The sequence below is a fragment of the Mirounga leonina genome, unplaced genomic scaffold (genome assembly GCF_011800145.1).
Source record: "Mirounga leonina isolate KUSES-001 unplaced genomic scaffold, KU_Mleo_1.0 Mir_82, whole genome shotgun sequence".
In the NCBI taxonomy this organism is placed as follows: domain Eukaryota; kingdom Metazoa; phylum Chordata; class Mammalia; order Carnivora; family Phocidae; genus Mirounga; species Mirounga leonina.
The window spans coordinates 20,849,499-20,876,233 of record NW_023270825.1 but is presented as its reverse complement, the minus strand read 5'-3'; the positions used below and the strand labels follow the sequence as shown (position 1 = coordinate 20,876,233).

Sequence of the window (26,735 nt, the reverse complement as noted above, 5' to 3'; positions counted from 1 at the left end):
GAAAAGGGGAATGGGAGGCATTAGATAGAAATGCAGGGAGCATGCATTTCTGGACTTCGAGCTCTCCAGCACTTGAAGAAGTGAAACCTTCCTCACCTTGCTGTAGTGTGGGCTTCTGTGGGTGCACCTAAATTGTTTTCACACTGACACCAATACTCCCACTACATACACATGTCATACACATGTTAGAAACAGTTCTCTAGTTTGGGTCAAGGCCAAGATGTACAATTAAAACTTGAATGTCTCCCCCTAGAACTGCTCTTAATTAAAAAAAAAAAAAAAAAAAAAAAAGAGTATGGATCTCTGGATGTGTTTAAAGTATCATTTAAGCCAGAGACCCTCATGTCCAAGTAAATACACATACATGCAACATATTTACAATTTCGGGTGCTTCACAGACAACCTTCGCCCAAGTTCCCTCCACGAATCCCCTAGGGGGTTCTTGGGCTCCCTGTGGAAAGCTCCACCCTAGAAAAATTTATCTAGCTCCTGTCACTTTCAGACTGTTCAAAACAAAACCAAATCATTCCAGAAGAGCAGAGCAGAAGGAAGCCAGGCGCTGTGGCTTCCACTGACCCTGAACTGATAATTCCTTATTTCCGTTTTCAGTAATGCAGAGGATATCTCCTTCCCTTTTCTAAGAATCCCTCCCCTCCAGCTCCCCCCTCCCCCAACAAAACAGACCAGAGGCACATAAACCAAAACAACCCAGCCCAACGCTAAAAGTCAGGCCTCTCAGGGAGCAGCTACGGCAGGGCCCCAGGCTGACTGTGACATGATCCTCACGCAGCGGGCCCCCTTACAAACGAGAAACATCCCTAGTTCATGACTGCTGACGGGGACAGGGGACAGGAAGGTGGCCACCCTGGGTGGGCTTGGCATGGTGCAAGAGGCGAGTAACTGTCTGCTGACTGAGGGCTGGCTCTGCTTTCCTAGTGAGGGTCTTGGGTTTCGATGGGTGACAGGTACTGTCGACACCCAGTACTTTTTCGGAGATTGTAAATTTAGAGAGCAGATAAGTTAGGACGTGTTACAACTTCTAGGACAAAATAATCTTCATTATAAAAATGCAACCCACTCGGCACATTTAAATGGTGACAACTCACCCACCTCCACGCTCCTGGTGAATTTCCCTTTTTTGCATCTATTTTTCTAATGTATATTTTATTATGAAAGGAATACTCTCACTAAAGAAAACTTGGGAAATATAAAAAAAGTATAACTACTGCTGAACTTATGAAATGATGTGATTTATAAAAATTCCCTTTGCATGTACCTTTTTCAGCTTCCCAGGGACACTTCATTGTTTAAGGTGAGGCGTTCCTTTTTTTGGGGGGGTGCTTGTCACCACAGACAAATGGGACAGGATCTTTGACCTTGTGACTCTCTGAGCTCTCACCTCGTGGCCAAGAATTATTTATTCTATTGTTTTTTCCAAGTTGATGGAAATTTCCCACCGTTTATGCCTATTCTCTTCACTTCCTCAACCTGAAAGACCAGAAAGAAAAATTTAATCACTGGAAGCTCTTTCCTATTACTTTTTCTGCTTCAGTCCTCATACCACCCACCTCCATCTGGAGAAGTTTTCTCAAAAATTCTAGCAGGGATTTAGAAACCAACCACACCGTTATGTGTATTTGGTCCTGCCACCACTAATAGTTATATGTCTTCTGGTGGATGTCTCACTGACGGTAACTCTTGCAAAACAGAAAAGCCACAAGTTCAAAGCATATAAACCCATAAATGCAAACACAGCAGACATGCTAATTAGAGAATCCAGAGGAAGACTTCAGAATTTGATTCTCCCTGCCTCTGGATTCTTATTTCGCTCTGAGAGGGAGACTTTTTAAAAAGCAGATCCAGAATCATATTATTTGCTGAGTGAAATCAAGGCCTTGGGTGCATTTTCCAATCAAGTATAAAACTGGAATCTAAAACAGTAAGGAAGGGTCAGTTTAGTAGAGAAAAGCGAGAGCCTTCTCACCTGGCTCGCAGTGGCAAAGAGCACACATGAGGTTAGCATATACGATACTGAAAGGCTGTCATTGCCAGGATATCCATTTTTTCTGTGTTTCAGTTTTCGGGTCTCTGAATGCTTGTGTATCTGTGGTTCACATACCAACTGCCGCATCCACGGGCCAGACTTGATTTCTGGATGAGGTGTTACAATTACAGAGAAAGCATACAAGGCTGACATATGTGTGCAGAATTTATTGCAGTATCTTCTTGACCTCTTTTGCTTTTAATAAGAACAAAAAAAAAAATAGCAGTATGGGTTAAATTGAAATGTGGTTTTCAGTTCAGGGGAAATGCAAAGGGCTTTAAAAATGCGTGAGCTGTCACCACTCCTCACATCCAACACGACGGACGAACAGTGAGAATTTTACTGTGATAAAACGATTAACAGCTTCATCACATTGATACAGCTGCACTCACTGAGCCCCCAAACCTCTGAAATGGGCATTTTTACTACCATTTCCCATCTCCAGATAAGGAAACTGAGACTCAGATGATAAGGCGCTTGCCCAAGGGCACAAGGGGAGGAAGGGGTCAAGTTGTATCTGACCCTAGTCTATTGACTCTGAAGTCCAAGCATGACAGAGCTCAAGCAATAAACTCTCCAAAGGAAAACGCCAGCATCATAGTTCATTTCACACTAGAGAACGAAGAAAAGAACAAACCGGAAAAGGAGAGCTGGCTTGACTTTTCCACTGGAGCTAGAATGCCCCCAGGTTCAGCCCCACGGCCCCATCTCCTCTTAGGTCTGCTTTAATCCTTTCGCGGCTTTAGCTCCCATTTCCAGCCAGGGACCCCCACACAGATGTTTCCAGCCCTGACTTCTCCCCTGACTCTGATGCCCACTGAGCACCTTCACTTCCATGTTTAATAGGCCTCTCAAAAGTCACGTATCCATAACTGAATAGCTACTTTCCCTCCAAAGCTGCTCATCCAGAAGCCTTCCCCATCCAACATGATGGCAGCTCCATCTTTGCCATGGCCCTGGGTGACAAAAACATCAAGTCATCCTGGACCTCCCTCTTCCTCCTACACGGTTTCTCTCATGTTCATTTTACAAAAAGACACTGTGCAAACAGATTTCTCCCATGCTTAAGATGGCAAGCTCCCCTAATACATGAGATAAGACACCGTTTGTGTACGACCTGCCAGGACCATCTCTCCTAAAGCAGTTAGGTGAACTTCATCCATCACAGCGTGGGCTACCAATGTACAATGATGTTCACCTACCACTTTTTATGGGCTACTTGATAAAACACTTATGTAACACTTCCTATCTCCCAGACATTGCTCTCAAAGTGCTTTACAACTAATGAATTCATCTAATCCTCCTAAGAACTCTCTGAAGCAAGCACCGTTATTATCTCCTTTCCATAGATAAGGAAACTAAGACACTGGGAAGTTAAACAGCTTGCCCAAGACCACACAGTTCAAACCTGGACAGTCTGGCTCTGGAGTCTGTCCTCTCAACCACTCACCACGCTCCATCCATGAAACAGACTTGTCCCCCTGGAAGTGCAGAAATGAACCTACTTTGCTTTCTTAGGGCTGGGGCCCACCTCTGCCAAGTTCCTGGCATTCTCTGTCCTCTTCAATGGAAAGTGGTAACCAAATGACAAGGGACCAAAGCCCCCCTCCCCCCCAGCACTGTGCTGTGACCAGCCAGGTCACCCAGCGGAGTCTAGTATGTGACAGCAAATGACTCTGTCTCCTTGGAACTGCCTCCCCAAGGCCTGCTCAGGGGTCAGGAACCGAACACCGACCAACAGCAGAGCAGGAGGGCTCCAGGAGTGTGATGGATGGTGCAGCTGAGGCAGGGGGCCTGCTGTGGAGGCTACTGGGCCAATTAGGCTGCTGGTGAGTGCCTGGGATGTGCTGAATTTACTCAAATGGATCCTCCCAACACTCCCCACCCCCCTTTTAGATGTGACTCTCATACCAAATATATTAAGGAGAAAGAAATAGGTAGAAGAGAAGCAAGTGTGTGTCAACAGCCCTGCTAACAATGTGAACTGACAGCAAAAACAAGGACGGTTTTCCTTCTAGCAGGATCTCTGTGGGTGTGCTCAGAGTGCATGCACTGCCCCTGTTAACTTTTTTTTTTTTAAAGATTTTATTTATTTATTTGAGAGAGAGAGAATGAGAGAGAGCACGTGAGACGGGGGAGGGTTAGAGGGAGAAGCAGACTCCCTGCCGAGCAGGGAGCCTGATGCGGGACTCGATCCAGGGACTCCAGGATCATGACCTGAGCTGAAGGCAGTCGCTTAACCAACTGAGCCACCCAGGCGCCCCCCTGTTAACTCTTTAGAGCACTTTTCCTTTAGTTTCCAGATACAATAGTGACGAAGGGCACAGCTTCTAGAATTAGGAGGTTGCAGTGGGGTCAAAGCCCTATCTTCACGACAACCTCTGACAGGTTACTTAACCCCCGGTACTACTAATTCCCGACCTCACAGAGTTGAGGCGGAAATTAAGTGAGATAATGTGGAGTAAAACGCTAGCAGAAGACGTGGAACATAGCAAAACTCGATGAATGGTGGCTATTGAGAGTGATTTTGATAATTTCACTAATAAAAGTTGTTCATACCCTTCGACTATTTAGAGTCTTAAGTGGAAGGAAATGTAAGGACAAGGAGTGATGTAGAAAAAAATTAATACTTTATGTTTGGCCAAGGGTGGGAAAATACACAAATAAAACTGTATTTCTGATAGCTCTGGTTCACACGTTTAAATAACGTACAAACGAAAAAGCTCACCGGCTGTGGATCACCCTAGCCTTATCCACTTAACTATGGTATTACAATCTTTCTCCTTTAAAAATTCAAGTCAAGAAAGACAAATATATTTAGTTTCTAAAGCAAACAGAGGAATAAAATCTGTTTTCATTTAAAGCATCTCACTTTATTTTTTTTTTTTAAGCAATTAGCTAACTTCAAAGGGTAACCAACGGAGTGATTTTTTATCAGGCTGGCAAGGGTCTGGTGTCTCACTTCAAAGTTCAGGCAGATTGAAAGCCACTGATAGTCCTGCTATACTGGCTGGCATTTGGCCCAGAAAGTGCTGAGAAGGCCAGTTTGTTCAGATGGTGTGTGTGCACAGACCCACAGCACGAAAATGGCACCCCTTTCGGTGAGAGCCGGGGTTCAGCCTGAAAGAGAAGGGTGTGTAATTATCCCATCCCCAAATTAAAATCAACAAGGGTCTTTTGGGGTGCCAGCCGAGAGCCCCCGTGGGAGATAAGAGTAGATGGAGAAAGTCCTAATTAGATGGAAGGGGCTCCGAGTGCTTAGTGCCCCCATTCTTATGAATATCTGTGAAGCAACTTAAGCGGGACACCACCAAAAATCCGGGGAGGTGGGTCCAGTGCACACAGACGTGCCAGGGGATTCCTGCATGACTTGAAATAAGTTGCTTGACCTTCCCAGGTCATTTTGCAAGCAGAGTGAGACCAACCAACTGCGTGCCAGTCTGACAGAGTTTATGACGGGATTAGATTTTATTTATAAAGAGGTTTGACATCCTTAGCTCCATAGTGCTCTCCTATTAATAAAATGAACATGTTAAGAGCTCAAAGTAGAGTCCAGAGTTACTCATCTGCTCACAAATCACCAAATGGCTTCATTTTTCAGGATGTAATACGAGCCATCAGAACATTAGAATTAGACGATCACATGGCAGTCAAGAAAGGAAGACTTTAAGAAGTGGTCTACCTCAAAAAAAAAAAAAAAAAAAAAGAAGTGGTCTCCCTCAGACCTCCCTGTCCTCTCCTACTTGACTCCATCACTCCAGACACAGAAGTCTAGCCACAGACCTGGACAAGCTTGTACAGACTATCAGAGCCACAGTTCACCGGGGCCCATTCCCTAAAACCCACTGTGCCCACCGAAACCCTATTTCTACCTCCAATCAAGCGTGACTGCTCCTCTATGAACCTTCCCAGCCCAGCACAACCTCAGAAAGATTCCTCGTCTCTGAGTTCACAGCATGTGGTGCCCCCTTTGATTATACTATTGATCTCACTGTTATCTGACTACTAATTCTGTATAAACATTATGCCCTTTCTCCCTCAGATTAGAGGCTGTGTCGAAAGAATAAGCATTACGCTTCTCTGAATTCCTAACATCTTCCCCAGAGCCTTGTACCCAGAAGATGCCCAATGCCATTCCCATGAAGCTGCCTTCCAAAGATTTTACTGGGCCATTAGCAATCTGCAAAGTAGCTTCACACTCATTATGAGGACACTGCACAAAGAACATTAACCTTCCCTTACCTGTTAGCAAAGCCACCTCAGAGCACAAGTCGGGGTTAGTCTGAGGCCAGCTGAGGCCATGGAGGTGTGCACAATGAACAAAAAAACTCAAGGAACTTTGAGTTTTCAATCCCGCCCTTCTATTATCTGTCTATAGATTTTTGGCCAACTGTTTCTCATTAATCGCATTTCAGAAAACCAGCGATAGCACAAGAAATCTACCTCTTGACACTGCTAGAGATGTGAGAAAATATATGAGACACATTTAACATTTATTCAACATAAACAGAGAGAGGATACTATTTATGTAGTGGTTTAATGTGTATTTTTCTTAAATATCAAATTGCCAGATAAATGCTATTCCATGGGGGAAAGTAACACTTCCTAATGAATATGCTCAGCATTTTAGATCCCTCCTGGCTAGTTTAAGTGTCCCTTTCCCTCACTGACTCTCACGTGGGCCTGGGGTTTGGTCTGCTACATATTTTGCAACTTTAGACCAAGCTTCCTGGAGACCTGAGATAGAGGGAGCTACAGAGTTTCACTGCAGAGCTGACCAAGGGGAGGCCAAGTCCACAGGAGGAAGTGGAACAACTGGCTGTTCCAAAATTACCTGGCGAGGAAACAGGCCAGCAGAGATGGCCTCAGGCCTCCTGGCTATAGGTCATAGCTCCAAACTTTCTCATCCACCTCTGGAGGTGTGCAGAATCCTCGGGCATTCTGCTGTTTCAGAAAGCACACCTTGTAAGTGTGGTTTGTCAAATCACAATTAGGGAAAGAGTCTTTTCAAATATTATTCACATCTCATTTTATAGTCCAGGGCCACCCTGACATTTCTTACTTGATACAAATTTCATGCTCACGTACTTCCTAGTACAGTCTATCCACCCCAATGGACCGTTTTACTCTCATACCACCTCAAAACAAATACTGTAACCTGCTAGCCAGCACTCAAAATGCTGACTCTGAAAGTATGTCATGTATTCACATAGTGTGGGCAGGCATGTCACTGATTATCAGGACCCTGGCAGGGGTAACACTTCTTCCACATCCAGAATTGAGAAAAATAGAGTGACAAAGAAAACAAACCCTCACTGTGTTTTATTTCCCGTGTCATGTTGTACATGCCAACATATTTTCTCCTTCACGTCCACTCTTGGAATACTCTCTCATTACAGGAGCGGTGAGTCATTGTTGCGACCTGCTCCACCCATGAGTATAAGCTAAACTATGGACATCTTGAGTTCTCAGGGGGTTATTTATCTTGGGAAGGTTGATCACACTTTGCATGATCATATGGTACAGATGTTTATTCATGAAGATGACCTCAAGTGAAGCAAGAAATTTCTTGGTCTGGCTATTTAAAAATTCAGCCAAATGTCCACCCAGTGAGCAAACCCCAGTTCCAGAAGAAATTAAAGCTGAGATGAGCAGAAGTGTGATGGATCAGGACTGATGTACGCTGACAGACTTGAGTGAGAGGTCTCGAGACAGACAAAAGGGTGTGTGCTCACTGATGGTGGGTGGGAGGGCCAGGGAGTAATCAGGGCAGAATTACAAAGGGAGGGGATAAAGTAGCACTTATATGCTTCTTCTGTGAATCCAAGCTTCTTTCATTTCCTCTGGGTGAGAATTACATCCACCATGTAATAAAAACCTAGAGACTCAGTCACTCTTACAGACCCCACTGTCACTGCCAGCCTTCAGCAAATCTGCCAAATGGAGAATGCTGGGACCTTCCAGACTCCTCCTCCTTCCATTAGGCCCTGCTATTCAGGCCTTTCCCTCAACCACATCTTAATTTCTCCCTTTAGCACTGTGGTTTTCCAAGTGTGGACTCTGGACTGGCAGCATCAGCATCACCTGAGCGCTTGTCAGAAATGCTAATTCCCAGGTGCCACCCCAGACCTACTGATTAAGGAACTCTAGGGGTGGGATCCACAAATCTGTGTTTTCTCAAGGGCTCCGGGTGATTCTGAGGCACACTAGAGTTTGAGAACCGCAGCTTTAGATGACATTAAGATGAGAGAGCATGGGGGCACCTGGGTGGTTCAGTCGGTTAAGCATCTGCCTTCGGCTCAGGTCCTGATCCCAGAGTCCTGGGATCGAGCCTCACATCAGGCTCCCTGCTCAGTGGGGAGGCTGCTTCTCCCTCTCCCTCTGCCTGCTGCTCCCCTACTTGTGCTCTCTCTCTGTTAAATAAATAAATAAAATCTTTAAAAAAAAAAAAAAAGATGAGAGAGCATGTGCATTTTAGGAGAGGACTTACAAAGAAGGGAGTAATTTTCTAGCAGTGGAATCTCAAGTCATGTGACAGATAGTGAGAGATATTTAAGGCTGCTGAATTCATTCGGGCCCTTACCATCTCACTTTTAATCTCACCTATTTCAGTCTTCTCCCCACATTGCCACTAGAGACATGTGCTTGGCCTGAAAAATCTGACCATGTCAAACCCCAACTTAAAAACCCTTCAGTGGCTGCTCCATGCCCATAAGATAAAGTTCCAAACCCCTGGCACAGGACCCAGGGCCCTTCATCATCTGCCTCTGGGCCACCTCCCTGGCCGTTTCCTTCTGCACTTTCCCTCCTACTCAGCCATACCTCACTGTCTGCAGGAGGTTCGTATTTCCCCATCCCACTGACATGGGGTTTGGCTATGTGACTTACCTTGGCCAAGAGTATAAGAGTTGAAGTGATGTCTGCTGCTACTTCTGAGCAGATATTAAGTGCCATACTTTTGTTTTATCATGTTCTCTTTTTTCCCATTCCCATAAATAAGATCAGTATTGTCCCAAAAAGAGGCTGTTTCTTAAGCCTCGGTGGGGGGTGTGTGTCTCAGAATGAAAACAGATAAGGAGCAGAACCATAACTGACCTGCACTGGACTTGCAGCATAAGTGAGAAATAAGCCCTGTAAGTCACTGAGATTTGGGGGTTATTTGTTATTTTACTTAAGCTGACCATTACGGCACATTTGATCCCCCATATTCCCTCTGTCTGGAATGTCTTCCTCCTCTGTTCTACCTTTCCTTCCAATCCCACCTCAATCCTATCTGCACAAGAGATTTGCTCATCATTCTACACTCAGCTCAGGTGTTATCCCCTCAATCAAGTCTTTTTTCGTTCCTAAGTATAACTGATCAACTCCTACCTGTAGGATCCCCTTTGGATGCTACAGACCTGTAATTATGTCCTTGGAACTTTGCATTCATTAGCACCATCTTTAGAACAACTCCTCTTAAAAAAAAAAAAAAAAAGAGCCGTCATTTTACAGAGTGGGAGACTTTGGCTCAGAAAAGCAAGGCAACTTGTCTACGTTTCCCAGCCACAGAAACAGTTTTCACCGAGTGTGGGTCTGGCTCTGAGCTCAGCAATCTTTCTCGTGCCCCACACACCTCCCTCCCTCCTCCATCAGCAAGCTTTCAGATCATCCCATTCTGGTGGAGAGAGTAAAAGTCTACTTATCAACAACTTAAAAGGTTGTGGAATTAATTTGACACTTGAAAGACTTGCATCTGGAAGTGGGCTTCTTACCCCCTGAGAAGATAATCACTTCCTCTAAGTGGATGGATTTATTCGAAGGTTCTTGGCAAAAGCACTGGGGTGCTTGCAGAACTGAAGCATTTTGTCTGTACCTTTCCCAGGTAGTGTGGTGTGCTAAGCCAGGCAGACTCCCACTGACACTGCCTTGGGAACCTTAGGAAAGGTCCTTTTGGGTTTGTCACAGGATAGGATGTTAAGGAGCAGAGGGTTCAGAATTCCAAGTAAGTCAGCTACATATTGATATTTTTCGGTAAATGAACAAGGAAAAGAACAAGGATAGAAAAGTGACACAGTGGCAAAGAACTGCACCAGACCACCCCGGTCAGACACCGGCATAACTGCCTAAAGTGGGAAGGGCAATTTTAGGTTTCCATGAGCTGCTGGCTCTTTGTTGTGCGGTTGGGCTTTTTATTTTTCTCCTCCTTTCCCACTCTTTAAACTTGTCTAAGGGAGGACTGGAAAGTATAAGAACCTTCAAATCCTCCCCCATCAGCCATACCAATCAAAGATGAGCAGTCAACAAAGTACCAAGATATTCTTCTCACACGACACTCATAACAATTTTTTCAAGATTACAAAGCTTTTCTCAGTTACTAATTGGAATCCATTTATCTCTTTCACCATTCCAATGGAGTTTTTTTTAATCCCTCAAAGGATGTATTACCTTTAAATGATACCATCAGAAACATTAATAATAGCATTTTTCCCCTTTGAGTTTAGAAAGCTGTTCAGAGCTCCAAATGGTCACTAGGCCAGTTAGGACACATCTGATTTACTCTTTAAAAGACCATCCACTTCGTATAACAAATAAGAGCCAGCATTTACTGGGTACTTAGCACTGGGCTCTGTGTTTTTCGGGCATTGGTTTACTTAATCCTCGAAAGGAAGCTATCGAGCAGGTGAAATCACTTACCGCCACCTTACAGATGAGGAGAGTGAGGCACATAGAGCATGAAGGATCTGCCTGAGAGAAAGGCTGTCTCTCCCTTTCAGAGGCCAGTAGCTGCACAAGACGACAGTTAATGATTCACCCACAGCCCTTAGGGAGCTCCTTTCAGTAGGGACAACACATGCACTTAACACATTCTCTCTCTCTCTCTCTCTTTCCCTCTCTCTCGGTCTCTCTCTATCTCTCATCTTCAACTCTTCTTCACCCAGCAAGAGGCGGGTGTCCAGCAAATTGCTTGGCAACGCGCGTAGGAAACTCCATCCAAAGCCCGGGTCTGCCGGGTCCAGGCCGCCTCTGGGCGCTGTCCAGCGGGCAGCGCGCCTGAGAGGCCAGGCAGGGGTCCTGTCTCCGGACACCCCGAAGGTGGGGCGGAACGCCAAGGCCGGGATTTCACGCGGGGGGGGGGGGGGGGTGAGGCACCGTCCCCAGGGACACCTGTTGTCGCCTCCCCACTCGGGCCAATAAAGATGTCGCGGGGACTCACATTTCAGGGAAGACACCCGTCCTCAAATAGTGTCCGCGTAGGGGTGAGGGGTTCGCAGGTGTCTTCCCCGACACCCCCCCACCTCGCCCACCTTGGGCGGGCTCACCTCACCCCCTCCCACCCCTCGACACCGCGGGCTGGTGGAAATGTCGCGCCTCCCCGGGGCTCCGACCGAGGAACGCGCGGAGGTGTGGGGGCCCGCGGGGCGGGGGCAGGGCCCGAGGGGCGAGGGGCAGCACCCGCGGCGCTAGGACCTCGCGGGCGGCCCGCCCCCGCCCCCACCCCTCGCTCGCTCCACCTGCGGAGCCCCACCGGCCGGGCACGCTCGCCCTCCACCGCGGGACGCGGGCGCTGTTACCTGCGACGCCGCCTGCAGGCTCCCAAGCGTCGGCCGGAACGCCGCCGCGGTACAGCGAGCAGGGCTGGCCGGGGGATCCTCGCCCGGCCCCGCGGCCCTCGCTGCCCTCCCTCGCGGTCGCAGCGCCGCCGCCTGCTCCCGACTCTCTAGGCTCGCTCCGCGCCCGCCGGCTCCTGGCGCCGCTCCCGCCGCTCCTGATTGGCCGCGGCGCGCGCCCGAGCCGCGCCCTGATTGGGTGGCCGAGAGCCGGGGCGGTGGGATGGGCGGGGCGCAGCCTGGACCTGCTCCCGGTGCCCCCGGCGCCGCTGTCTCGCGTCCCCGCTGCACCTCCGGACCGAGACAGACACGAAACCGGGATCCTGCCCCTCTGCGCCGAGTGAGGCCGGTTGTGGAAGCACGCGATGGAGCGGAAAGTAGCACAAGTAGCGTGAGGGTGGCGGGGAGTGGGGATCGCCCTGGAGTCTCTCCCACACCCCATACCAAGGCCGGACGGTGGGGATTCTTGCTTCTCCGGCCTCACTCCTACATGGGTTTTTGACTTCGTGTTCATTTTTATACATTTTACTGAAAAAAAGGCGTAGGACGCAGGACAGTGGCTTGTAAACAGTGGGCGCCAAATTGTGTTTGTGGACTTAGGTTGGACTTGACGCACAATCTATCTCCGTGTGGTCCAACCAGAGTTCCCAAAAGGGAAGCGACTTGTGCGAGGTCCTAATCACGTTAACAAATTAGTAAGAGCGAGAAAGATGGTGAGATAGATCTTCATTTACAAGGACCTTAATACTTAGCTAGGGAGACAAGGCTAAATGATAATGGTAATTGTAATAATAATAATTATAATAATAATAACCCTAACTTTTCTATGGCACATATTGTTTGCCGGGCACTTTTCTAAGTGCTTTGCATATATTAATACATAAGTACAATAAACAGCTGATCTAAAGATGTCCACATGTCCTGTGAAACGTATGACCAAGTGACATCAGCCTAGAGTGTAAGAGATTTTCATCTGGAAGACACACCAGCAGTCATTCCACACTGCAGTTAAGAGACGCAGGTTAGAACGGAGAGAGAGCATAGCGAATTAAAATTGTTCCTATCTTCCATTTCTTCTCCCATAGTTCTTTAGCCCTCCCAACATTTTGTCTCACCTGAACTGGGCCTTTCTAAAGAATAGGAAGAACCACTATAAATTCAGCGTTCTGCCAGAACTTTGTTTTACCACTCATAAAAGGAGCCCCCTCTAAGTATCCAGGTAACAGTGAGTAGAAAAAAGTAGCACAGTTTATATTTTAGCATCTTTGACTTTGGTTGCGCTAATACCTTGAAAACAAATATGTAACCATTTTCCTACAAGTATTTCCTCTAGTTCTATTCTCCTATGTTGACAGAACTCTAGAGGGAGAAATTTGGGTTGGTAGAGAAAGACCGGAGTGAAAACCAGCTTGACCGACTCTGAACAGCTTGATTTTTACCCTAGAGTAAGCTTAACGTCATTTACTTTGAGGAGCCCAGGACCCTAGAAGGAAATTAGCTCAGTTTTCCCAGTTTATTTCAATGGATGAGCGATCAGTTCACTCTATATTGAAAAGATGGACTGGCCTGGGTGGAGCCTCACCTGATGGGAACACCATAGCAAAATAGACTGTGTGAGGAAGGTTCTTATACCAGCATCCCTCTCCAAGCTTCAGAAGCACAAGGAGACATCAGCCCATCATTCCAGTTGCTCACTTTTCATAGCTGTGGCTTTTGCCAAAGCAGAAGTTCCATTTGGATTGGTCACACTATCACTCCAAAGAAGAAAGGCTATTTTAGGTGGAGAACTATGTTGACCCAAGATAATTTCTTAAATCAATAGCCCTGGTTGCATCACACTAAACTTAGCCTTCTGAAGGATAAGTGAAAGAAGAATCTGGATTCCACTATGACTACCCTGGAATCTTCTCGTGGGCAGGAACTGTTTATGAATCTGTCTGTCCCCTATCTCATCTCGCAAAATGTTTGCTTAGTTGTGCCTCCTGCATCACATTTCTTCTGTGGTGACTCCTATTTAGCACTCAAGACTCAACGAAAATGTCCTGTCCTCGGTGAGGCTTTCACTAACTGTCCCAGGCAAAGGTAGTGATCCCCTTGCCCCTGTTATATTCTCATTCCAATACAAAGCAACAATATTCCAACTCGTTACCAATGCCTGGCCTAGTACATGGAACTCAGTAGCAAGTACTCAACAAACTGATTGACTAAAATTCCTTACAGGTAATAGAGTGGCATTAAGGAGACTGGGGCCACATCCCTATGCCGTTCAACAGGGCATCCTCCAGTGCCAGGCTGGCTGGATATTTGATGGTAGTCAAAGTAATCATCTGCCCAGTCTAATAGTGAATAGGTAGTTTCTATATGTTAGGCACTGTCAGGTAAAGAGAAGAATAAGGTCTGACATCTACACAAGATGAAATGATGCAGCTAATTTAGAAAATAGTTTGGTGGTTCTCAAAGAGTTAAACAGAGTTACCTTAAGACCCAGTAATTCTACTCCTTGGTACATACTCAAGAGAATTTAAAACATATGCCCATGCAGAAACTTGTACGTGAATATTCTTAGCAACATTATTTATAATAGCTATAAAATTGAAATAACCCAAATATCCACTAGCTGATGAATAGGTAAACAAAATGTGGTACATCCACACAATGGAATATTATTCAACCATAAAAAGGAATGAAGACTGATACATGCTACAAAATGGATGAACCTGGGAAATATTATGCTAAGTAAAAGAAGCCAGAAACAAAAGGCCACATATTGTATGTTTCCATTTAGATGAAATATCCAGAATAAGCAAATCTATATAGACTGAAAGCAGATTTGTGGTTGCCAAGGGGTCAGGGGAAGGAGAAATGGAGAGTGACTGCTGAGTGGATATGGGGTTTCCTCTTGGGTTGATGAAAATGTTCTGGAATTAAATAGTGGTTATGGGTGCAAAACTTTGTGAATATACTAAAAACCACCGAGCTGTAAAAAGCAAAACAAAACGTGCACACAGCAGGCATTCAGAGAGTTTGGAAACCATCAATGAAGAAAATGTTAGTTAAATCCTGAAGTGTTAGTAACCGACAGTGTAAAAGTGTAGAAGAACAGAAAAGCCTATAAAACACAGTTAAAAGTTGGCTTGTCTCACCTCCATGCTCCCACCGTCAGCAACCGAGAGGGGATTTACTCCATAGATCCGCATTGTCCAATCAAACATTCTATAATGGAAATGTTCTTTATCTAAGCTACCCAATTTGGAAGCCACTAGCATATGTGGCTATTGGACATGTGAAATGTGGTTAGTACCACTGAAGAACTGAATTTTAATTGCATTTAAATTTAAATAGCCACATGTGGCTATTGGCTACTCTACTCTAAGTGTAGCTTTTGCTGGTTTAGAGGACTGAAGTCATCCTAACTGGCCATATGGAAAAATACTGGAGGGTATCGGAGTGGGAGAGTCAATGTCTTTATGTTCCCTAGCCTGACTCCAGCCTGTATCCACTAGAAATCCTTCAATAAGATCTCACCGCTCCCACCCTTCTCCCTTCTATGAACACTTAATGAACTTCAGTCAATAATACAGCATTTAGTTTTGTTTTTATGGCAAGGTGCTTCCATTCCACAAATATTTATGCACCACGCACTCTGTGGAATTCTGGGAAGAGGGACTGTAGACAACGTCAGCCAAATTCCAAAGGGTTGGTCTCAAGAAGGCAGGCAGGGAGAAGACACAAGAGAAATCCCTCATAAGGACCTGGCTCCTTACTTCCTTCCCTCCAGTATCCCCCCACACACACACACACACTCTATTGAGTGGGAAATCTTGCTATTAGGATGCTGAAGTGATGTTGAAGAATCTTTATTTAGATTTCCTGTTTCCAAGCGAAGCCTTGTAACATCCTTAACTCCTTCAATACACCTTCGAGTTCATGTTGATCTTTCTCTTCTTTGAACTTTCACTGAATTTGAAATCGATCAAATGTAATGACTTTCTAAGTGTTCTTCCTTAATGTGGTGTCCCCACAGCAAGATTCATTTGTTGCACAAATGTTTATTGAGCTTCTGCTTATTTTTCTGCCAGAACAGTCCTAGGAGCTGTGGATAAAAAGAAAGATAGGGTCACTGGGAAGTTTAGAGCCTAATGAAGAGGCACACAAAGAAATTATTCTGCAAAGTTTGGCCTAAATGTGTAGGAAGTTTCATTGAAAGCCCAGGGCAAGGAGCAGCTGGGTGTACACAGAAATCAGGGAGGGTTTCTCAGAGGAGGTGACATTTAAGCTAAAGGAAATTGAAGGACGAGTAAGTTTTTAGAACATTTTTAAAAATGTAATTCATTTATACTGCCCACCTTCCAAAATTGTATTTGAGGTAGTATATTGGAAGTTTTGAGGACCAATGTTTGAAAGAATGAATTAACATCAAGATCCAATTCAACATCTGTGACAGTGTTTTGCATTGCTGATAAGGGTACTAACTGGACGGTCATTCTTGTTGCCTGAGTGCAAGGCTTATTCCTGAGTGCAAAACAAAATAAATATAAGGCTCTCTGATCTCAAGGAATTCAAAATCTCTCTTCCTCTACTATTGCAATATCCTTCTTACCGGTCTCTTGTGTTTAATCTTATTTTCTTCTTTTCCAGTGTATCCCAAATCTCAGTCATTTGTGTCTCACTGTCACTAGTCTTTCCATATCCATGTATCATCTGCACTATCATGTACTTTTTTCTTTGCATTGGCTCTCCTCTAGCTCAGCTTCATTGAAAAGGAATTTTTATCTCATTACCATCCGTGAAAAACAAGTATCACTTGCCATAAATAGAATGTTAACCACAAAAATAGTACAATGAAAGTAAAACCACATTATCTAATCTTAGCTGGCTATTGTTGGCTGCAAAAGTTCGGAGTTTGAGGCCCTGCTCTTTCTTTCATAAAGAGAAATATCAAGAGAGGTATTAAAGACATCAGCACCAAAGTGATCATTTCTCCTTGGCTAAATCAAACAGACTGAAAGAGAATTGCAAAAAGAATAACTCTCTCACTACCTGAGCTAATGAAATTTAATGTCCCTTTTCCATTCCACTTACAACCAGCTACAACCAGCTTCTGCACCAAATAAAGTCTGCTCATGCTGGGTACCACATATTTGTAAACACTGCTCTGATCCATCCTTCTCATAGGTATCTCATAGGTATCAGAATGATCTAACTCAATGTGATTATTTCTCTCCCCTATTCAAAATCCTTCAATAGGATTTCATTACCTAAGAAATCTTAGTTCCTTACCATGGGTTACAAGATCATCCTGGATCAGGCTTAGCCTACCTCTCTACCTTCAACTCTTATCCTCTTTAACTTTATTCCACCAATACAGAACTATTTGTAGTTCTCAGAGTGCACCATAGACTCTCATGTCTCTGTGCTATTCCCTCTACATGGCATGCTATTCCCCAACTACACCCACCTTATCATCTTTCATTTCCCTTCTGTGCTCATTTCTATTTATCTGCCTAGTACCCTACAAATACATAGACATACACACACGTGCACATAGCAAGACATATCAGCTCCAAACCACAACAGGATTCCTTCTAAAACACCTGCCTCTTTTTTTCTGGGGGATCTTCTTCCACTGCCTCACCCATGTGTCTCTGTCAGGCACCGACAAATTCTCACATGACTCCACACCTCTTATCACAGCTGGTTGGTCTACAGGTAGTCCACTGAACCAGGGTGAGCCAGCCAAAGTTCCTGAGAATTTCCTATGAAGAGCAAAAAATTGGCATCGCTCTTTCTCTGCCTTAAGATGCAGAGAGAAACAGGCAAACAAAGCAGAAAGAGATTCTCCACTCCATTTGTGCTGTAGACCAGCTATTTCCTTGCCCCTCCTTCTTTCAAGACATTCACCTTTTCCTTTTATGTTGTGAAAGAGACCCAATATCTTTACAATTCAGTCTTTTTCCTAAACTATTTTTAGTTGAGTTTGTTATTTATCATCAAGTATCCTAATACATTCCTAATCATCCTTGAAGTCCCAACACAAATGCTACTCTTTTGTGAAGCCTTCCCTGTCTCTTCCAAGCCAACAAAGGTGCCCCTTCTTTTATGCCTTCCTGCATCTTGTAACACTGGACCCAATTTCCAACAAGTATCTTTGTCATCTTGACATTTTTGTGTGAGAAATGGTGTTCTGTCTTCTTTGCCTGTTTTGATTATTCCATTTACCACCTGATGGGAAGGGAAACTTAGACCATAACAACCTATTGACACTATGCCCTAAGTAAAGTCGATATTGAGTGAAAAAAGGGCTTTTAAGTTTCAGATGTTCCACTATGAAGAATTTTTTTAAGCACATTGAATCCTAAGAAGAACTTTAAAAAACTGCCAACTGCAAGAACTCTCTTCCGCTGCTCAACCAGGATGGAACTAGAAATGCACCCCATAAACAGCAACCACCAAGGGGGAGATGGTACCTGGATATGCAGCAGAAAAGACTGAGGAACACACAGAGGGGAGATTCAGAGAAAGAAGGGAGGTCTGGGAGAGAAGGGACTGTAGGACCCTATCTGTCATTGAATCTCTGTGAATGAGAGGCAGGTCCATAAAGGAATGTTTTCCACCATCCATGAATGTCCATCTGTGATCGTACTTGGCCAAATAAGATTGAATTCTCTTAGGTAATTGACTGGACCTATGCACCTTTTCAAATGTTACTAGGCATCATGGGGTCATATCTGTTTGCATATTTATTTCTTTTCTAGACTGGAAGCTCCTTTTCAAAAGAGATTCTTTCAATCTCGGCATGTTGGTCATCAACGTCTAGCCCACTCTTGAGTTGGATGATTATAGCCTATATTTAAGTTAGGAATGCTTCCCAGCTGCAAGTATCAGAATAACCAGTTATAATGGTTCAAGCAGTAAAGACATGTAATTGTCTGACATAAACAGTCTGGATGCTGGCAGCCCCAAGGTATGATGTTCCATGACATCTAAAGGACCTAGGCTTTTTCTGTTCTTCCACCCTTGGCTTTTGACTTTATCTTAGGCTGCTTGTCTTGTGAATGCAAGATAGTTGCCACAACTCCAGGTATCTCATCTTCAGAAAAGCATATACAAGAAAGGAAGAAAGTGGACTGAGGTGAGAGAGAAGTTTTCCTTTATCAGGGAGGAAAATCTTTCTCAAACACCCCTTCCTCCCCATCTGGTAAACTTCCCTTTATATCCCATTGGCTAGAAGTGAGCTGCATGGCCATCCCTAGCTGCAAGAGAGGCTGGCAAAACTAGTGCAGTCTAGGGCTTTTCCATAACTGTGAAAAGTACTTGTATTGCTCGCAGTATTGCCCTTAGTAAATGGGGCACTGGCTTTCCCCACAATTTTCCTATTTGTTCTGGAGACTGGCTAGGGCTAACACGCTATCTAGTTGGGGTATCTTGAGCCTAGGCAAGGATCCAAATGTACCTCTTCCCTCATTACATTTCTTGCTTTGGGCACTCTTGGACCCTCTATTCTGCACATGGAATTGATGAGAGGCCCTGAAAAGCTCTTAGATTCATACCTATGGGATCTCTTTAGTAGCCCATGGCTGGATCCTCCATCCAGGAGAGTGACCTGGAGCGTAGATTGCCTCACTGGCCTCTGTGTTACTTCCTTTGCAGGACTGCCCAAGATTGGGCTGCCAGAATGGTGCTGGCATGCTGATTTGGGGTGACTCTCACATCATACACAGGATGAATTTAGGGCTCTGGGTTACTGACAGTTCTCTGCCAAATGTTGGCTTAAACTTCATGTGTAGGCCATGCATTGGTCTTGACTGGCCATATTCCAACTGCAGTGCTGCTTCTGATCTACCTGAGGGCACCTGGGGTGGGGGCAGGCATTCTTCACTCTGTGCTGTCACCCAGGGCAGTTACCCCATCCTCTCCATGGGTTTCCCACCAGGTTTTCAGGGGTGGTGAATCCCTCCCAGGGATTTCCAACTCCACAATGCCAGCAGGCCCTTCTGATTGGGGTCCTCTCTTGCCTCTGACCGATGCAGTGACATCTTGCCCTCCCTGGTCAGTCTTCAGCCATGTAGATGAGGGATGGATATTCCTTGTGCTCTTCTCATCCATCCTCTCCTCCCCACTAGGGGCAGTGTGTGCAGGCAGGGGTGTGGTCAACACTGAGAGAGATAGCATTCTAGGAATGCAGTGATTAGATATGTGGCGTTCAAGAGAAGACCTGGCTGGAAGATGTGTTTTCTACCTTGATAAGGTTGCTGTGAGAGTCAAATGAGATTGAACCCCTGAGTATCCTTTGTGATATATACAACTGCACACAGATATTATTTTTATTAGTTTTACTTGAAATATAAGAAAACTAAGAAGGAGGAAACTAAATGACCCCCCAAGATAAAGAGGCACCATGGGAATATTTTTGGGAGGGAAAACTGATTTTAGACAACCTGGGATTGACCCCCAGCTCTGCCTCCTCCCAGCTGTGGGATGCTAGTTTGGTTTCTGAGCCCTGGTTCCATTTTATAAAGTGGGGATAATAATAATCCTACGTTGGAGGATTTGGGTGAGCATTGAATAAGGGGATGCTTATAAAGAACTTAGCACTGTTTCTGACATATAGTAGATACTTGATAAATATTAGCTATTATTTTTATTTTACTACACAGATATTTGTAGTAGAGCTACACATCTCCTGGGATACAGCCCTGCTCTGCACTAGAAGTAAATTATAAGAAAGAATTTTCAAAATGAGATTGACAGAGGGGCGCCTGGGTAACTCTCAGTTAAATGTCCACCTCTTGGTTTGATCTCAGGGTCGTGAGATTGAGCCCTGAGGGCTCCGTGCTCAGCATGAAGCCTGCTTGAGATTCTCTCCCCCTGCCCGCCCCCCTTGCAAGTGCATACTCTCTCTCTCTAAAATAAATAAAATCTTTTAAAAAAAATGAGTTTGACAGAGGCTGCACCGATATGTTAGGGTATCTGGCATTTGAGAGACAATATAGCAGGTGGGTGGGAGCACAGATTGAGAGCCAAGAGGCTTGGGTTTGAATCCTGGCTCAGTCATGTAATAGTTGTAAGGCAAGTTGCTTAGCCTCTCTGTGTCTCAATTTCTTCACCTGTAAAATGGGTCCTTGTGAGGGGTAAGTTAAGGTACATTAAGTGCTTAGGATGGTGGGTGGCACATGGTATTAGAAATTATTCAATATTGGGGTGCCTGGGTGGTGCATCTGACTCTTGATTTCAGCTCGCGTCATGATCTCAGGGTGATGAGATGGAGCCCTATGTGGGGCTCACGCTGGGTGAGGAGCCTGCTTAAGATTCTCTGCCTCCTCCCTCCACATCTCCCCTGCCTTGCCCCCTCTCTAAAAAAACCCCAGAAATTATTCAGTACTATTAATATTATAATTCTGAATTCATTTAAAATTCAAAATAAAGTTTGTTCTTAAAAATCCCAATTGGCTATTATTTCAAGGGGCCTTGATTTTAGCAACTGGAAAAAAAGAATAGCACAGAGATACATCCCATGTCTATGTGCCATTGCCTATGCCTGAAATCCCTCCTTTTGACCCGTAAAACCACTATTCTCCCCTCCCCCCGGGGCCAGAGCTCATTCTCTCCTGCTCCCATCTCTCAAGTGGGACTGATGTCTCCTTTTTAGTCATCTGTGTATTTCCTGACATTCCTGATAAATGTTTCTTAAATGGAAAGCTGAAAGAGAGTAAGGTGCATCATTTTAAACTCTTGTATTTTGCAGGCGAATGCAGAATTGTGATTCATCGTGGAACTGACCCGCTTCCTGTCAGAGGATGAAGGGACTGGCGGAGGCCTTCAGGAGATGGTGCCTCTAAACCCCAGGGGGAAAACACGCGAAGAATAACAAACCATCCCATCTTTAACGAGAAAGAGCTCCAGCTCTCATGGCTGCAACAGTCAGGTAACGTGAACCAGAGTGGGCGGTAGGTCCAGGAAAGTTTTCATCTGAATCCCAATTCTGCCATTCAGTGGCTGGTGGGCCTTCGAACCAAACATCTGAGCCTATTTTCTTACCTATAGAATGAGGGCAATACCAGCCTCAAGGGGGAACTTTAATGATGAAATGAGATAATGCAATGCCTGGCACGTAGAAAATGCTTAATGAACTGTTAAGTGAACGAATGGTGCTTTAAAACAAAACGAAACAGTACCATTATTGGCTGAAGCTACACGACCCTTAAAAGCACAGGGTTGCTTAACCTTGTACACAACTTGTCCTTCTCAAGCATATCGTTCTGCACATCGTCCAGGGCGGGGCCTTCACACGGCTTCTCAGACACTTAATCTGGGGCTATTCTGCAATCAAGAAGCCCAGGCAGGCGGAGATTTGGCAAACCCCTTCCCCAAGCCCTTCTCTTCTCCAGCTGGCTCAGAAAAGCTTCCATGGCAATGATAAGAACCTACTCCCTTTTATTGTTTTTTTTTTTCCCCAGTGATGGAGCAATCACATGATTTCAACAGGAAAAACAACTCTGGAGTCAGAGACTGTTTGGATTGAGCCACAGACCTTCTGATCTGAGTCCCTGGAGAGAAAAGACATTCAAGGCTGGTGGGATGGGGGACAAGCTGGACAACAAGCCTGGCCAACACATGCTAATACCAGGCTGGCCAAATGAACAGGTTCTGTCTCAGGATCAAAAGCAATTTTTTTTTTAAAGATTTTATTTATTTATTTATTTGACAGAGAGAGTAAGAGAGGGAACACAAGCAGGGGGAGTGGGAGAGGGAGAAGCAGGCTTCCTGCAGAGTGGGGAGCCCGATGTGGGGCTCGATCCCAGGGCCCTGGGACCATGACCTGAGCCGAAGGCAGACGCTTAACCGACTGAGCCACCCAGGCGCCCCTCGAAAACAATTCTAACGAGGAGCTCATATTTCCTGAGTGCTGAGGACCAGGCACTTTACAGGTGTTGTCAAATTTAATGATCACAACACTCTAAAAGGAGAGTTCATTATCTTCATTCTATCAGTGAGGAGAATGAGGCTCTGAGAGGCGCCCCTGAGGAGCACACAGGAGTCAAGAGCTTTGCTAGCATTCCACACATTTTACAAGCCCCCAGAACCTGTGTGTTATCTCCTGGCCCCACCAAACCCTAAAGAGCCCACAGATCTCTTGGGACCTGGGGGGGAGGAAAGCAAGTTCTGAATTACTAGGTCCAGGATGGGGCGTAAGGCTCTGCATCTCTAACAGTCTTCCAGGGGATGCTACAGATCCAGGGACTTTAACTGCAGTACCCACTGGTCTTTACCAGTGGTCTCCCACTTTGGCCGCACATTGGAATCACCTGGGAGCTTTCCAGGATGCCTAGACCTCATCCTAGACATTCCAGTTTGATAGGGTACAGCTCTGCGCGGGACTGCCGAAACTCCCCGGTGACTGCTCAACGGCTGGTGGCCTCCGGGGCCCACCAGACCGCCCTTCGTTGAGGGGTCGGGGGGGTACTTTCTGCAGGCTCCTGAGGCTCGGGGGTCACCCTGCGCTCCCCTTTCCCAGACACAGGCTCTAAGGCTGGGCTCTGAGGTCGCCCTTGCAATGGCCTGTCTCAGCAAACTCCCAGCCTAGGACGAGGCCAGAACGGCCACCTGTCTCCTTGAAATAGTTCGCAGCTGTGCTGGTGACCTCACCGCCCTGGCTCCGCCTCTGGCCAAGCTGCGATCCCGAAAGCCCTCTTCCCCAGCCCTGAATTCAGGGCGGCTTCGGGCTCCCCCGCGCGGCCGGGCCGGGGAGGGAGAAGAGCCCCTGGCGAGGCCGGAGCTGCGGCGGAGGACCTGGCCGCGCCGGCACCGGGGAACCCAAGGTGGCCGGGCCGTGAGCGCGGCGGGCAGCCTCGCCCGCGCCTCCCTCCCCAGCACTTGGCAACGGACGAAAGCACACGTTCTCCTCCCTTTCAATGATGTATAACAAACAAACGTTGGAGTACCCAGGCGAAAACGGAAAGGATGTCTCCTCTTCCCCTTACGCTTCCCAGAGGCAACCACAGGTTTCGGCGGGGCTCATAGCCATCCAAACCTTTTGCTATGCATAAATATGTATATTTACACAGACACGTAATTACTGTGTTATAAACAAAAGTCACCATGTACTATTTTCCCAAACACTATCTTGGATATCTTTTCCATACACACACACACACACACACACATTATTTTAGTGTCTCAAACTTGTCTGGGAATCAGAATCTCCTGGGGGCACTTTTTAAACATACAGTCTCACCCCAGACCCGCTGAGTCAGAATTTCTCAGAGGGAGGCCTGAGGAGTTTTTAGGGATTTGTATTTTTAATAAGTGTCTTGGGTAGTTCTTTTTTTTTTTAATTTTTAAACTTTTAGGGGCACCTGGCAGGCTCATTTGGAAGAGCATAGAACTCTTGATCTCAGGGTCATGAGTTTGAGCCCCACGTTGGGTGTAGAGATTACTTAATTTTTTTAATTTTTAGAAGTTGAGATATAATTGACATATAACATTGTATTAATTTTAGGTACAACATTTCAGGTGATTCTTACGGAAAATGTCTTGCCTTTTTAATAGTCGTACATGTCCGATATAAGAATGTACCGTTGTTTAGTTATCAGTCCCCAACTGTTGAACATTTAAGCTGTTTCCAGTATTTTCTTCAAACTATACACAATACTATAAACACAGGCACTATACAGGTACTCATGAGTGTGTTTCTGAAGGATAGTTTCCAAGGAGCAGAATAGCTAAATTTCAAGCTTCCCCTGAAACTTCTTTTCCCATCTCATAGTGTTTATGTTTGAAACATGGAACCTCATAGCAGGACAGAAGTTGAAAACCTGCATGGTCAAGACACATGTCACAGACATCATTTAAGATTTTCAGTAACCACATTCATTTGAGTAATATATCTTATTTAATCTGATATATCAAAAGTATTATCCCAACATATAATCGAGTGAGAACTATTAATAAAATATTCTACATCTATTTTTCATGCTAAATCTTTGAAAATTGGTGTGAATTTTACCCTTGACGCACACCTCACCTCAAACTAGCCACATTTCAAGTATTCAGCAGACGCATGGGGCAAATGACTATTGTATTGGACAGTGCGGATCTAGATCTTTTATTTTACTGGGGAAATATTTAGGGGGGCAGGAAATGAACAATTGTGTAGCATCTACAATGTACTCGTCCCTGAAGGGGCACTTAACATTCATTATTGTTAACTGAGGGGTGAGATTTTTGCAGAGGATTAAGCTGAATAATAGTTCAGGTGAAAGACATTCTCTCTTCAGAACAACCCTATGAAGAAGGCAGGGCATGGGTTATTAGGATGTCCATTGTTTCAACTCGAGGTTGATAATTTGTGTAGATCACAGAGCCACAAACACAGAGGAGGAACCAGAATCATGTCTTTAGATTTCAGAGCCTATGCTTTTTTTTTTTTAATCCCACAGCTATCTCCACGACCGTTGTTCAAAGTCCATTCTTACGTTAATGGTGAAGAGAGACCTAGCAACAAATTAAGAGAATTACGAGAAGTCACATCATCAATCTAAATAGTGTGCCGTTCTGTAGATTCGTGGTTAAAAACATGTATGCTGACGCCTCTTGGTGGAAGTCAGAGTTATTGCAAGCCACTGGTAAATGCGTCTGTGGGCCTTCCTAGTTCAAGAACTGAATATACAAAAATATGACAACTATTAGTTAAAGGTTATTGAAATAAAAAAAATGGATTCCTTCTACTGGGAAAAGTTGGGAATCATTGATGTAGATTTTTTGTCTCACTGTCAGAGGGACGGTCACAAACTGAATAGTTTCAGGTTCTGTTTCGGGTATCTTCTTTTTTAAAAAAATTTTTAAAGTGTGTATGATTGTACTTGGTCATATCTCAGTTTCTAAGTTTACTAGTGGGTGTGTTAGTGTGTCTATTCTCTGGCTAGGGTGTCAGCTCCTCAAGGGAGAAAGACTTGGAACCCTTAATTTAAGGCTCTGGACATTCTGGGCACTTGAATGAATATTATTGATTGCCTGGGGAAAAAATGGGTTAAGAGCACAAAATAAATATAGTGTTTGTAATGGAATCTATTGATTCTGCCCGCCCTAAATCCTTTTCTTTCCCCCTCAAACCACACAGCCCTAGGGAGGCTGTCAATCAGTACCCTGCTTCTGGCTGACTGGTGGGCCTAGAGATTTGGCTCTTTATAGAGTGACAGGGCTAATGCTTCATACAGCTGGGCTAACAATTTCAATTAGCTAGACCTTTAGTCTCTCTAATGTTTCAGCTTTTTCTAGTATGATTCTGAGACCTTCCTCCCCCACCCCCAGCCTAATGATAAATTCCTTTTTCATTATTTCCAGAATAAATCTAAAATATAATGTATTACATTTCCATTTAATTCTGCTTCCATTTGGAAATTTGAACAAGTTCTCATAAGCGTCAAAGGAATGGGAGACTTCGAGTTCTCAAACGTACAACCAGCTATTTTCCTCCAGAGATCAAAATGACAACTAACAACTAAATTGATAAGAATTGTCTTTTAAAATGTTATACTACGATTTGGTAATCCCCAAGGGTTTTGGCCACCAGCAAGAGCTGTTAGGTGAGGACAAAGAGAAACCCTCTGTGAAGAAAGTGGATTGGCTTCAGACTGGTGCCTACTGAAGCTGGAAGACTAGAAGTTCAGCCTCCTGGTGCTGGAGCCACATTGTACCCCCTTTAGTTATTAACTATGATTGCAGCAGGCTGACATGGGGAATTAGGTCCTCCATCACCCAAGAGAGACCTATTGAGGTCAGCTGCCCCGCTAACCCTACGGGTCCTACCCCTTATGACTTCTCCCTCCCTACCAGCTCCATGCTCCTGACCCATCACAACCCCTCACAACCCCAACACCACAACAGGAGGGGCTACATCCTGAGTTCCACCCACAGATCCTCAGACTGTGTCCCCATTCTCAGCAAGGATACATTGACTACAGAAAGATCTGGGTCCTTCCACCAAAGCTAAGGTGGCAGAACTGAGTTATTTTTGAAGACCATATTTGCAAGCACTAAAAAATCAAATACTGGGGAACCTGGGTGGCTCAGTCAGTTAAGCGTCCGACTCTTAATTCCAA

General features: G+C 45.1%; 1 protein-coding gene and 1 long non-coding RNA gene across 5 annotated transcripts in view; one reads left to right on the top strand and one right to left on the bottom strand.

The window, feature by feature from the left end:
- The window catches only part of STON2 (stonin 2), a 138,421-nt gene extending 126,696 nt beyond the window's left edge, over positions 1–11,725 (bottom strand). The window contains exons 1-2 of one of the 4 annotated variants that reach the window (XM_034992297.1): positions 11,599–11,725; positions 10,721–10,810 (exon numbers count right to left, since the gene is read on the bottom strand). The gene's annotated coding sequence lies outside the window, so the exon portion shown is untranslated. Of the gene's footprint in view, positions 1–1,276; positions 1,489–1,984; positions 2,960–10,720; positions 11,161–11,598 lie in introns of those variants that run through there. The other 3 variants (XM_034992299.1, XM_034992301.1, XM_034992300.1) reach the window with 3 other exon arrangements.
- A 188-nt stretch (positions 11,726–11,913) lies between these two features.
- On the top strand, positions 11,914–25,842 carry LOC118002319. Its single transcript, XR_004677018.1, has 4 exons — positions 11,914–12,020; positions 21,380–21,559; positions 22,092–22,278; positions 25,074–25,842. It is a non-coding gene; the product is annotated as an uncharacterized LOC118002319 (long non-coding RNA).
- The last annotated feature ends 893 nt before the right edge of the window (positions 25,843–26,735 follow it).